A 13,346-nucleotide genomic window follows, 5' to 3' on the forward strand; every position below is an offset into this window, starting at 1 on the left:
CTTAGGGACAGAAAGTGGCATCCTGTGGGAGAAAGTCAAAATGGCCATTTGACTTGAGCTCCCGCCACTGTGCAGCGCAGCCCAGGCCGAGCTGGGAGCCTTTCTATCACCGCTCAGGAATTAGGCTTCGGTGCCTTACCTCTGCAACAAATACGGAGCTTTTGTCATCGACCCTTTCCAGTTGGGTCCTAACAAGGGTCCTCCTGCCCTGTGTCGCCGGCATCAAGGAAACGAGTTCAGAATTTGGTTCAGAAGCAGAAGAAAGCGTTCCTCTTTGATCAGAGAATGGAGAGACGAGAGCTCCCACGCTAGAGCAGACGTTCTCCGGACAAACAGTGGGTGGAGCTGCCTTATACGGAAATCGGAAATCGACTGCAGGGAGGGGAGGAGGAGGAGTCTTTGCGAGTGGGCGCAGGCGCAGTTGTGCTGCTCTCGCTCCAGCTCCAGAGCCCGGCACCGCCTCTCTGCCCGCCCCGCTGCCGCCATCTTGGGTTGAGTGTCGTGTGCAGACGCTGAGCTGAGGTGTCAGCACAGCCGGTTGTTACCGGGAGCTCTGGTCTAGAGTGCCGGGTGTGACGCCTCGGAATGCAGCGCCCTGTGAGCCAGTGAAACTAGACTAAGCACGAAGGAAAAGAAAACAAAAGGTTAGACTTTATTTTGTTACCCAGCTTCCAGTTTTATTTCCCGGGAATTGTGAACGGGCTTTGCCGGTGAAGCTTTGACCTGCATCCCTCTCGTCGGTGTTAATCGTGCTCTTCCTAGACTTGGCCCATCAGAGAAAGAGAAGGGCTAGCCGCTCCTCCTTCAGGAAGAGCACAGCTGCAAAACTTGCCGGAAGCCTGTTTCTTGGTCCCCGGACCTCCTCTGATGGGCCCTGCAAGGCTGCTAAGCGTGTTTCCACTCTCCCCTGTGTCTTCAGCTTCCCAGTCTGTCTTTTGAAAAAGTGCTTTTCCTGCCTTCTTCCCGCTCTAGCTTATATCGCTCACTTTATTCTGTCCTTTAGAATCAAACTGCTTGGAAAAGCGGTCCTCAGGGCCCGGTAGATGCCGTAGCATTGGCTGTGCTCTGTTCTTCAGGCAGGTGGTGGTGTTCATTTCATCACTATGTACCATGACTTACATGCATGTTACATAATGTGCTTTGTGTGTGTGTGTGTGTGTGTGGTACGCGGGCCTCTCACTGTCGGGGCCTCTCCCGTTGCGGAGCACAGGCTCCGGACGCGCAGGCTCAGCGGCCATGGCTCACGGGCCCAGCCGCTCCGCGGCAGGTGGGATCTTCCCGGACCGGGGCACGAACCCGCGTCCCCCGCATCGGCAGGCGGACTCTCAACCACTGCGCCACCAGGGAAGGCCCATAATGTGCTTTTGAACATATCAAATAAGGCAAAAGAAAAAAAGAGCAGCGCCGTGAGTTCCTGTTGCCTCATTGCCTGGTCATTCCTGACCCCCCTGGAATCTGGAGCCCTCGCCAGCACTCCACTGAAACTGCTCTGCTAATGTGACCCATGGCCTTACGTGTCTGTGCCCATTTCACAGGAATTCTCTGAGGTGTTTGATGGAATGAGGACTCCATGTCTCTTGGCACCCTTTCTTGTTTTCTGGACAACCCCTCTCCTTCCTAGTTAGCCTCTTAATCTTCCCTCAGAGTCTCTTTTTTTCTACTTAACCACCTGTAGTTGACCTTACTAGCATCCACGGCAGAGTGTGATCTGTAAATTCTGCTCTTCAGCACACTGCTTGTTGAAGAAGCAAAATGATGGGGAAAGGGGAGCTGGGCTTGGGAAGGGGACTGGCTGGAACGGGGCTGGGAATTCTCCTTCTGGAGGCTGTGGCTCCCTCTGTGAGGGCAGGAAGGTGGAAGCAGGGAGTGGATGTACAGTTGACCTTTAAACAGTGTGGGGGTTAGGGGCACTGACCCCTCTGGACAATGGAAAACTCAAGTATAACTTTACGGTCATCCCTCTGTATCCACAGTTCTGCATCCGTGGATTCCACCAGCCCTGGTCATGTAGCACTGTAGTATTGGGTTGGCCAAAAAGTTCGTGTGGGTTTTTCCATAAGATGTTACAGAAAAACCTGAACGAACTTTTTGGCCAACCCAATACATATTTGTTGGGGGGGAAAAAACCTGTCTAAACTGACTATACTGCTGAACTGAATGAATAAGCATTTTCAGAACTCTAATGGAAAACTGATGAACTCATAAAAGTGCTAACAAAAGATCAAGATGAAAAAAAATTAATTATATGGGACTGAATGAACTGATGAGGATGATTATAATTTTTGTGACTTTCTGTTTGAACAACAACAACAAAAATCCCACAAGGACTCAGAGGCAAAAAATATACAAATCAATTTTCACTGCAAAGTAAAGGAGCTGTTACAGGGGAGGATTACTGGACTGAATGTCAATATCATGACACAGTGTGAGTGTGTTTCGTATTTGGTAATTGCAATCATTGTTGCTTCTGTTGTGGTCATCCATTCACAATGCTTGGTGTCAGTCTATTTATCTCTTGTAAAAATAAAATACAGTGTGTGCGTGTGAAAAACAAAACAAAACAAAACAAAAAAACCTGTCTATATGGGCCCTTGCTGTTCAAATCCATGTTGTTCAAGGGTCAACTGTATACAAAATTCACAGTCTGTGTGGCAATATTCCCAGCAGAAGGACGTTTTACTCAACTGTGTGAGTGTCCACCTCCATTTGACTGTAGGTCTGAGGCAAGTGGGTGGTTTAGACCTGGCTTAGTCTTAAAAGTGTTTTCATGAGGCTTTTTGATAACTGGATAAAATCTGAGACTTCCAGATCTCAGAAGGTGTAGTCGGGAAGGCAGAGAAAGGGAAGAAGTTTTACAAATATAAACGTGAACCTGGCTTGAGGGAGGCCTCGGCCATACCAGGGTTCTTATCCCCCAAAGCAGGCCAGAGTCAGCCCTCTCTGCTCCATGACAAAATGCTCATGTCTTAGTTTATGAAGAAGTCAGCTGGGTGCCCGTATGGGGGACCCTCACTCTTCTCTCCAGGCAACCGACACAGTGTAGAATGGAAGCAGAAGATTGCCTTTCTCTTTCCTCCTGTTCCCACCTTAAGCTCAGAGCAAGCAATCCGTTTTCCATTTTTCTCTCCTGTCGGGTGCTACCCAACCCCTCAGATCTCCAGACTGAAATCAGTGGGAGATCGTCCATGCCCCCAGGTCAGTCAGCAGGGAGAGAAGCAGGGGGGAGAGAACACTTGGGAAGATGCTTCCTTTAACTTAAAATGTTGATCTGGTCCCTAGCTTTCCTACCAGAGGTGTCTACTCCTGTCTTGTGAGGTCTGAAAAGGACTGCAGATGGAGGGGCAGAGCCGGAGGATAAAGGAATCTAAGTTTGCATGTTTCCAGAAATCCATCCTGAACGTCACTCAATCAGTGGCCTATCTCCAGGGCCTGCTTTGCTCTCCTCTTTTCACCAAGTCATCCTACAGTCTCCAGAGGCTGCCCCAGGCTATGCTGTGCTGCTCTGCCCAAGTCCACGGGACTCAGGCACACAGCTGAAGACCCAACTAACACTTGAGGGCAATTCACAGAAGACTTGGGGGAATAACACAACTTCAGATGGAAACAAGATGCATGTCTTAGCCTGGTCAGCTGCTCTAACAGAACACAGACTGAGTGGCTTAGAATTCCTCACAGTTCTGGAGGCTGGGAAGTCCAGAATCAGGGTCTCTGGTGAGAGCCCACTGCCTGGTTTGCAGATGGCCATTAGAGGCACACAAACATACATTCTGTAGCTAGGAACCTTTTCTCAGAGTCTGCATGCCCCCAACCCTCCAAATAGGCCCTCGTGGTTCCACCTTTTCTCTGACCCTGGTGTGATGCTAAATCTTGCCCCTCACATGGGCAGTGGGCCTCTCCTTGACAAATGTCCCTCCTGCATAGTGTCTAGTTGCCAATATGAAGAAAATGACAAATTCTCCCAATAGATGTAACAGTTGGATAAATGGAGAGATCCACTGAGTTCTCAGGTGGGAATACTGAATCTTTTAAAGATACTGACCCTATTATCTTAGAGGATTAATATAATTACAATGTAAAAGTCCCAAAAGAGTTCTGGAAATTTGCAGACTGATTGCAAATTATTGAAAAAATAATCAGGCAAAATGCTTAAAAAAGATGAATTATGAAGTGAACTACTGGGTTTCAAAATCCATCTTAAAGAAAGCTAATGACAGTGATGATGATGATAAACTATCATCTGCTGAGCACTTGTGAGGTGCTGGGCGTTATGCTAACCACTTTCTGCACATTATCTTTTCTAATCTTCACAATAATGCTGTGAAATAGGCACTATTATTCGTTTTTTACAGAAGTGATGGAATTAAAGTGGTTGTTCAAGATCACTAACTTCTTCAAGATCAAACAGCTAATCAGCTGTGAAGCCAGGGTCTGCCTAATTCCTGGGCTTATCTCTTCACCCCTCTACACTGACATGGAACCCACATGCTGCTGATGAAAGCATAGGCAGATGGAACAATAGAATAGAACAGAACGCTCAGGGTAATTTTCTCAGTTAAAAGTGATGAAATAAGACACCAGGAAAACGTCTGTGAAAGTAACTATGCAGACATTTAAGCCTATATCGTTACAAACACATAACACCCAATACACATACAAATGAAGGCTAAAAAAACCAAAATGACAGCAAATATAACAAAGAGTTGGAATGGGGTTAAGGTCAGAATTGCAGTCTGCAGCTGGGAGAGGAAAACAAGTGCAAGCAGAAGGGAGTTGAGGATGAAAGAAAACCTGGAAACACTTGGAGTAAATTTCTAGCTCAGTATCAGCTGCCCTTTGGCTTATTTGGCTGAAAGCATCAAGGATAAATCAGACAATGTGTGAGAAGCCCTATTAAAACAATAAGCTACTCACTTTTACCCACCAAATTATCTCCCCTTCTAGGGATCCACAGCCCCAACCCAGGGCAAATGAGTGACCCAGATGGCAAAGTGCCATCTTCATGCTGGGGCACAATTGTTCCTGGATCAGGGGTGGGTGAGAGCCACCCCCCTAACCAGCTGCCCACTGAACATGCTGTGGAAGCGCCAGCAGGAGTGGCCAGGTGCCCAGCCCTGACCTTCCTTATATTCGAGTCCAGGAAATGCCCCCACCAGGTTGACGCCCAGGTGGAGGGTAGCGGTGGTTGCAGGGACAGAGAGGGCCCGGGGCTTCGTGGGGTGGGGAGCATATAGCAGAGAATCCATTGTAGGGAGGTGGGGGGACCACAGGAGCCAAGCTCCAAGCCTTCAGCATGTGCTCCATTGTCCCAATGGACTTCACTTACAAAACACAAATTCAAAGATGAAATTATTAAGAATTTGGAGGCTGCAATCACAGAGCATTAAACCCCAAGCACAGGGTTCTTCTCAGCATGGGCCCCTGTGGGACTGCACTAGTCCCAGGCCTTGGGAAGAGTTGGGTAGTTGAGAGAGACCTTACAACCCCTAAAATAGCTATAGAAATATTTTAGAAAAACGTTCACAGACCCCCTGGCCTAGAGGATTCTAATAGGTTATTGGATTTGGGGGGGATCTGAGCTTTTCATTGGCTTGACAATTTTGCAACTCTATAGAGATAGAACTTAATTCTTAGAGGGCCAACCGTCATGCTAACCACGCCTTTCACAAGGTGAAGATGTGATTGGCTGCTCTGTGCAAGAGGCTAGTTTTGCATCTAATCACAAGTGCACCTCTGCGTTCCTGATTGTTTATGTCTGTGTCTACTCTTTGGATTTGTCCTTGCCCCTCCCACCTTTTTTACATCTTACTGGAAAATGAACTAAATGAAACCTTTGACACATGTTCGTTCTATATTTGTGGGGCCAACATGATTCACTTTTTTGAAAAAAGTTATCCTTTAACAATATTGTTATTTATCCTTTAACAAAGTATTGTTATTCTTCCTTTGACATAATATTGTTATTTATCTGTTGATTTTCCTTTATTCAACTTGAGAAAATGTGTGTTTGTTCAGTATCAGGAGTTGAAGCAGCTTTTTTTGTTTTGTTTTGTTTTTGAGATTGCGTGTTAAACCTTTCAGCGGTTGCCAAATAGTGAAAGAGGAAAATTTACATTTTCTAAAGTTTTATTTCACCACAGTGTGGTCCCCATGGGCTGTGGGGTGTGAGGGTAGAGTGATCAGAAGCCTAACCTGCCGGCTGAACGATTGTTCTGGGCAGTGAGGTAGGTGAACAGGTAGGGGGTGAGGAGTGGGGGAGAGAAGAGGCTGCCGTGGGTGGAACCATCCCTGCTGGGCACCAGTGGTTGGATTTTGCTGCTGTTCCCTGTGTGGGTAATGCAGCACGACCACTGTCTTCATGAGCCCACTGCTGACCTGTGTCAGTGAAGACTGGGGCAAAAGTGGGGGAAACTGGTGCCATGAAACAGGTATCACCCCTGCACCCCGTGGACTGATTGATGGCCAGCCTTCTCTTCCGGTGTCTGAGGTTTCCCAGGGCTCATTGGGGTCCCTTTGGGGGATCCTGTGCACTCATTTCCTAGGTGAGGTCTCTCCTTTGCTCATGTTGAAATGTGAGCAGTCTTCTCTGGTTACTGCTATATAGTCTAAAAATGATTCGTTATTTTCCCCTTGTTTATAGTAATGTCCCTAATTTTTCAGAGCGGATATGGGATTTCCTCTTAAAATTTTCCTCTTAATTCTTTGCCAATTTCAGTGGAATTAAGGAGAAAAACAAGGCAAATCAGTGGACTCAAACAATTGTCAATCTACATCATTTCTACTTTTTAGCTTCTGTAAATAGCGACAATGTCATCTTCATATTTGGATGATTTTCTCAGGATCTAGTCTCACTAGATCTAGTGAGATTACTGATCTATGCATATTGACATATTTATGTCTCTTGATATATAATTACTAAATTGCTTTTCTAAAAGGTCAGTTCCTTTTCCAGTGACTTCAGTGATATATGAAGGTACGAAACGGCAAGACTCTAGCTCATCGTGAATATTTTCCCTCCCTATTTTGATAGCTAAAATAGTGCCTGGTGCTTATTTTAATTTGTCCATCTTTTATTCTTTTGAGGAAGAATCTGTTACCTTCACATAAGCTGCAGGGATGTTAGCAAACTCTCCTGCTTGCTGGTTTCACCTTGCTCCATTATATTTTTTTATTTTTTTATTATGTTTTTTAAATTTATTTTTGGCTGCATTGGGTCTTCTTTGCTGCACGTGGGCTTTCTCTAGTTGCAGCGAGCAGGGGCTACTCTTCGTTGCGGTGCGTGGGCTTCTCATTGTGGTGGCTTCTCTTGTTGTGGAGCACAGGCTCCAGGCACACGGGCTTAAGTAGTTGCAGCATGTGGGCTCAGTAGTTGTGGCTTGCGGGCTCTAGAGCGCAGGCTCAGTAGTTGTGACGCATGGGCTTAGTTGCTCCGTGGCATGTGGGATCTTCCCGGACCAGGGCTGGAACCTGTGTCCCCTGCATTGGCAGACGGATTCTTAACCACTGTCCCAACGGGGAAGTCCCTCCGTTATATTTAAATGAAAATATTCCGTAGCTTCAGTTCCCTTGGGTGATGAAAACCTAGTGTCCCCTGTGACAGGTCTGGAGACTTGATATTTTTCATCTAGTCAATTCTTACTCCAATTTTTTGAATCAGTGGAACTCTCAGTCTCTCCCATTTCTTACCTCATGTGACTCTCATCACTCTCTTCATATGAGGGGCAGCAAAAGGAGGGATGGAACTTGCAAGTAAACAAAACCTCTTAGGACGACAAACAACCTAAAAGTTAAACATGAGACATTTCTATCATAAAAGGGCACAGCTGGGACCTCCCTGACGGTCCAGTTGTTAGGACTCCATGCCTCCACTGCAGGGGGTACAGGTTTGAGCCCTGGTTGTGGAACTAAGATCCCACATGCCATGTGGGCAAAAAAAAATTTTTTTTAATTAAAAAAACACTTATCTCATTTACTTTAATTTACTTATAAAAAATAAAATAAATAAAAGGGCCCAGCCATTCCTGCTCCTCGGAAATTCTCATTGATCCCTTTCCTTCTTGGATCCTGGTTCCCTGCATCTGGCTGGCCTGCCTCCCTGACCACACCTTGTCAAGCTCCCCTCTCGCCCCTGAGTCCTGCGCTCCTTGCCCTTTGCTTCTCAGAGGCCTGTAGTCCCCCTCTCATTTCCACTTGGCCATGTCCTAGGGCTGTCTTTTCACAAGCTGAAATGGCCCATTTAGTGTTTTGCTAAACAAATGCAGTTTTCTCCCTGAGTAATTATGCCAATCACTTTTAACCATTATTTTTTCCTCCATTTTTCTCCAGCCATATTTCCTCTTTTGTCTGTTTTCTGCTCAAGCTCTTTGCTCGTTTATCTACTGATGTCTTAACGTTTCTCTTATTGGTTAATGCCCTCTTTTCGTTCACGTAAAGATTCCTGAATTAAGAAAAAAAATCATAATTAACAGATGTTCTCTTTACAATAAACAGAAGGTACTATTTCTTAGTTTCTGAAGAAAATTACTTTCTCCTGGAAGAATCAATAAATCTTTCAAAAAATTCCATATATGGCTTCAAGCTAAAAAGCAGAAACTCAGATCCCATTTTATGTATATATATATATATATATATATATATATAATCAGAAGAAATTTCCCATAATTGTGTTTATTTATCTCTGGTTTATCTTGGTAATCAGTATCACATTGTTACCCATAAAAAATACAATAAATAGTCAACATCTGAACTTTACTAGACAAAACAAACATCTTTGCTTTGAATATTAGACATGTGTTCTTTTATTTTGAATCTTATACTTAATAGTTTGAAAATCATCTAGTTCTAGAAACTTATTCTATCAAACTCAAATCTTTGGCTGTGTCTTTGCAGAAGTTACCTTATCTTGCTGTTTATTATATCTCAGATGAAAAGCGGTAGATTTTTAGAAAATGCAATTCATAGTTGTGTACTTTATATCTTCTTTTAAAATCTGAGCAGCTACATGGCCAGTGCAAATTAATAAAGATGCCCAGACCCTTGCCAGCGTTTCTCAAGTCTTCCCCAGTATACATGCAGTGACCCTTTGAGGAAAGGGGAAGTGCTCTTTACAAAAAAAGAGTCAAGAATGATGTATAAAGGCAGACTATAAAGAATCAATGGGGAATCAAAATAAATAGAATATAAATGAAATAAATATAAATATTCAAATGTATTTTATAAATTAAAAAAATCACATCAAAATAAAGGGGTTTGCCAGGCTTCTCTGGTGGCACAGTGGTTAAGAATCTGCCTGCCAGTGCAGGGGACACGGGTTCGAGCCCTGGTCTGGGAAGATCCCACATGCCACGGAGCAGCTAAGCCCGTGAGCCACAACTACTGAGCCTGGGCTCTAGAGCCCACGAGCCACAACTACTGAAGCCCGCATGCCTAGAGCCCATGCTCTGCAACAAGAGAAGCCACCGCAAATGAGAAGCCCGCGCACCACAGCGAAGAGTAGCCCCCACTCACCACAACTAGAGAAAGCCCGCGCGCAGCAACAAAGACACAACACAGCCAAAAATAAAAACAAATAAATAAATTAATTTAAAAAATAAATAAAATAAAGGGGTTGCCATGTCAAGAGCTTGAAGGTGAAAGTAATTCTCTGCCACCAAATATGTGTGACTAGCTTTGGGCTTCTGTCAAAGGGTTGATGTGCATCTCCTGAACAATTAGCAGGCTGCAGAAAAACAATGAGGCTTCACGTGCCTTACATCGCAGGTGAAACCTTAACCCCATCTCCGAATGGTGGTTAATGAATTCCAGCCTTTTCTGGAGAGGTCCCTCCCATCATCCTAGGCACAAGGTTCACCACCTGACTTTGTTCTTTATGAGCTGCTTATCCAGCAGAGAGCCTGCCAAAATACAGCAAACCTCTTATCGACACTTCAGCTCCTTGCATCTGCCCACACATATGGGAATAATTCATAGAAACTGAACAGACCTGCAAAATATCTCCAGTAACTTTCAAGTGCTGGGAAGGAAACTATAGGTCTTAAGAACACAGACAGTATTTTCAGGTTTTCTTTAACTTTGGAGGCCAGGTCATTGAAAGTGAAGAGAAGATCAATAGGATAGAAGTGAAAACTTGCTTTCATGGATGCTGTCAGGGAATGGGATTTGCTAAACATGCTTTCTACCACTGAGCTACACCCCTGTTGTGTAGGGGTTTGCTTTTCTAGATTATGGCCCAAAGTTCCCAAACAATTGGTCTTTAATAAGGGACAGAATGATTATCCTGAAGTCCAGGGAAAAAAGCATTTTTTCCCTTTCATTCCAATTTACAAAGGCTAATTATCTGAATAAGAATTCTCTTTAACCAGTTTGGGTGTAAATTTTTAAAAATGCTCTGTAACCCTTGATATCTGAGGGTTGTGGGAAGATAAATAGAAGTATGATTAGTATTCTTGTTGTCAATGAATATATTCTTTGGTTCTGAGCCTAAAACAAAGGATGTTGAGAGCCCAGTACCTGCTGCATCATCTCCCACATCCTAGCCTTTGCCAGGTAGATGGGTGGCTTTTCCTCTCTTGTTGTGTGTGTGATGTTGGTGGGGGGTGTCGGGTGTGGAGGTGTGCAGTGCAGAGAGAACAGAGCAGGTTTGTCTCCTGCTGTCTGGAGCATCTAGCTCAGTTCCTGGAGCATGCTTCCTACGGGTATGGTGAGGATGCATGGAATAATAGGAAGAATTGTAGCATTGTACAAAAAACCCTGTTTCAGGAGTCAGATGATATGGTTTCAAATTCTTTCACTTCCTGACAGCATAACTTGGCAAATCACTTAACCTCTCTAAATCTCCAATTCTTCAGCTGAAAAATAAGGATAATAATAGTCTCGTTTTGAAATGTTGACTCCTTACCAAAAATAGGATAACTCCAAATTCCTTATCAGTACATTTAAGCTTCATATTTTAGCTTTGAACTAACCATTGCTGCCTCTTATCTCTTCCTAATGCACCTTATTCTCCAATCCCACCAAGCATCTGACCTTTTCCTAGTAGGACAGCAGGACACAGAAGGATCCCTTAATAACTGGTATCTGTTAGACAAGGTAACTTTTTCTGCCTTGTAAACTCCTTCTCACTCTTAGTGTTTCTCTCAGAAACCTGCCCTTTCTGATTTCTCTAATTCGTGGGAAGGAGTTAGATCCTCTCCTCTGAGTGCACAATGAACTCTGAGTTTTCTTCTCTCTACCAAATATCTGTTTTACACTCTTTATGCTGTAACTTCTGAGCATCTTGAGAGCAAAATATGTTTAATTTATCTTTGTCTACCATCTCTAGCACAGTAATGGTACACAACAGACTATCAATTAGTGTTGAATGAATTAAGTTCTTCCTTATGTGTTTTTTAACATGGTTTTTTAAAAACTAAACTTAATTTGACAAATAGTTTTATATAAGAGTTTATACAATAGCTCAATTTGATCAATGAGTGAGGTAAATGAATCTTCTTACTATTGAACATATTCACTGATGTTCAATTCTGTACCTTGAGACTGGTTAATTCTAACTTAGCTCATAGAAGAAAAAAAACAAATAGCTGGTAAACATATGAAGAAAAAGGTTCAACTGAACTAATAAACAAAGAAGTTAAAGTATAACAGCAAGATATGAAAAACAAAACAAAACAAAAACAAACCCAATGGAATAAGCAAAAAAAAAAAATTTAAAGATACACAATTCTGGTTAGGGTGCTGTGAAACAAACTCTAATACATTGCAGGTGGGAGTAGTGATCTAATATTTTTTTAAAGCAACTTGATAGTATGTATAAAGAGTCTTAAAAATCTTCATGTCTGTTTTGAGTAGTCAACTTCTAACGATCTCTCACAAGGAAATAAACAGAAATGTAGACAAAGCTGTGTGCACATAGGTACTCTGCACACCATAATTTATGATAACAAAAATTGGAACCAATCCAACTGGGAAGAGTTAAACAAATTATAGTATATCCATGCAAGAAATATTATGTAGTCACTGAAAATTGTGAGTATCAAGAGTCAGTAATAGTGTTGAGAAACGTTGAGGTTTGAAAGGGAATCATCAACTTCAGCACAAAGATGATGGTACATAGCAGTCCAAAATGGCAACGGCACTTTCATTGGGTACCTTTTATTTTTTTTTTTTACTACATTTTTCCTGTCTCTTTTCAGTTTTCCGTAATGAACATATACTTTATAAAAAAGTAGAGCATTAATTTAAAATTAACACACTGAACTTATCAGAGAGCTACAATCGTGGCCTCAAGTGATTTCTTCCATAAATGGATCCTCTAGCCATCTTTCCTTTAAGAGCACTCCTCAGGCAAGGGCTCACTAATATTTAAGTTGAACTTTGAAGAATCAGAAGGGGTTTGTCAGGCAAGAAAGGGGAATAAATGGCCTTGGCACAGGACATGAGATATCTTGACAATCAGTCTTAGGAATTGCAGAGTGGGATATGAGAGATGGGTCTGAAACAGACCACAGGTTCATGGAATATAGGGCGCTGGGGTCTGTGCTATGGAGTTTGGATTTAAATGTGCTGCTTGTGAGGAGCCTGTGGCTGAGCAATTCTGCTCCTAGGTATTGATATATACCCAACTAAGTACACACATATGCTCACCAAAAGACACATCTACAGATGTTCATGGAACCACTGTTTGCAGTGGCCACAGACTGGAGCAGTACAGAAGTTCATCTGTGAGGGGTGGTGGATGGGTCTACATACAGTCTTTGGTGGAAAACAGTGAGAATGGATGGAGGTTTAGTTGCAAAATTTAGTTGAGTTTTGCAGCTGTGGTGTTGAGTGAGGAAGGCTACTCACACAGCAGAATGTGTGCGTGATTCCACTTGTGTGGAATAAAAGAACAGGCCAAAAAACGTATGCTTTTGGAAGTCACAGTGGTGGTTGCCCAGTGGCAGTGAGCAGGGATAAGAGGGAGACGTAGGAGGGGCGGTCTTTGGTGCAGTGCAGTTTCATAATCTGTGTCTGCAGATCACATGAGTGCATCCACTATGTGAAGATATATTCAGCTGTACGGTTAAGATTTGCACACTTTTTTGCATGTTATACTTCAAAAATATTTACAAAAATAAAATATGTTAAAACAAAACCAACCCTGGAAAAACTTTTCTTTCCTGCTTCTCCACTGCAACATACATAGTTGGAAGTCCCAGCTTCCTGACTACAAAGGTCTGGAGGAGTTGAATAGCTGTCTTCTGCCTTCCTAGCTCCCAATCCATCAAAGATCCCCAACCACTCAGGGCTCCAAATTATTGTATCTGGCTTTTACTTAATCAATAGAGTAGCGAGGGGAGAAAAGCTCTAAA

General features: G+C 43.3%; 1 protein-coding gene across 3 annotated transcripts in view; it reads left to right on the top strand.

Moving 5' to 3' along the window:
- Window positions 1-519: 519 nt before the first annotated feature.
- The window catches only part of RXFP2 (relaxin family peptide receptor 2), a 99,044-nt gene continuing 86,217 nt past the window's right edge, over window positions 520-13,346 (top strand). For all 3 annotated transcript variants that reach the window (XM_082602269.1, XM_082602271.1, XM_082602273.1), the window contains exon 1: window positions 520-644. The gene's annotated coding sequence lies outside the window, so the exon portion shown is untranslated. The remainder of the gene's footprint in view (window positions 645-13,346) is intronic.

This window comes from Mesoplodon mirus, assembly GCF_964341445.2.
Source record: "Mesoplodon mirus genome assembly, chromosome: 17".
NCBI lineage: Eukaryota > Metazoa > Chordata > Mammalia > Artiodactyla > Ziphiidae > Mesoplodon > Mesoplodon mirus.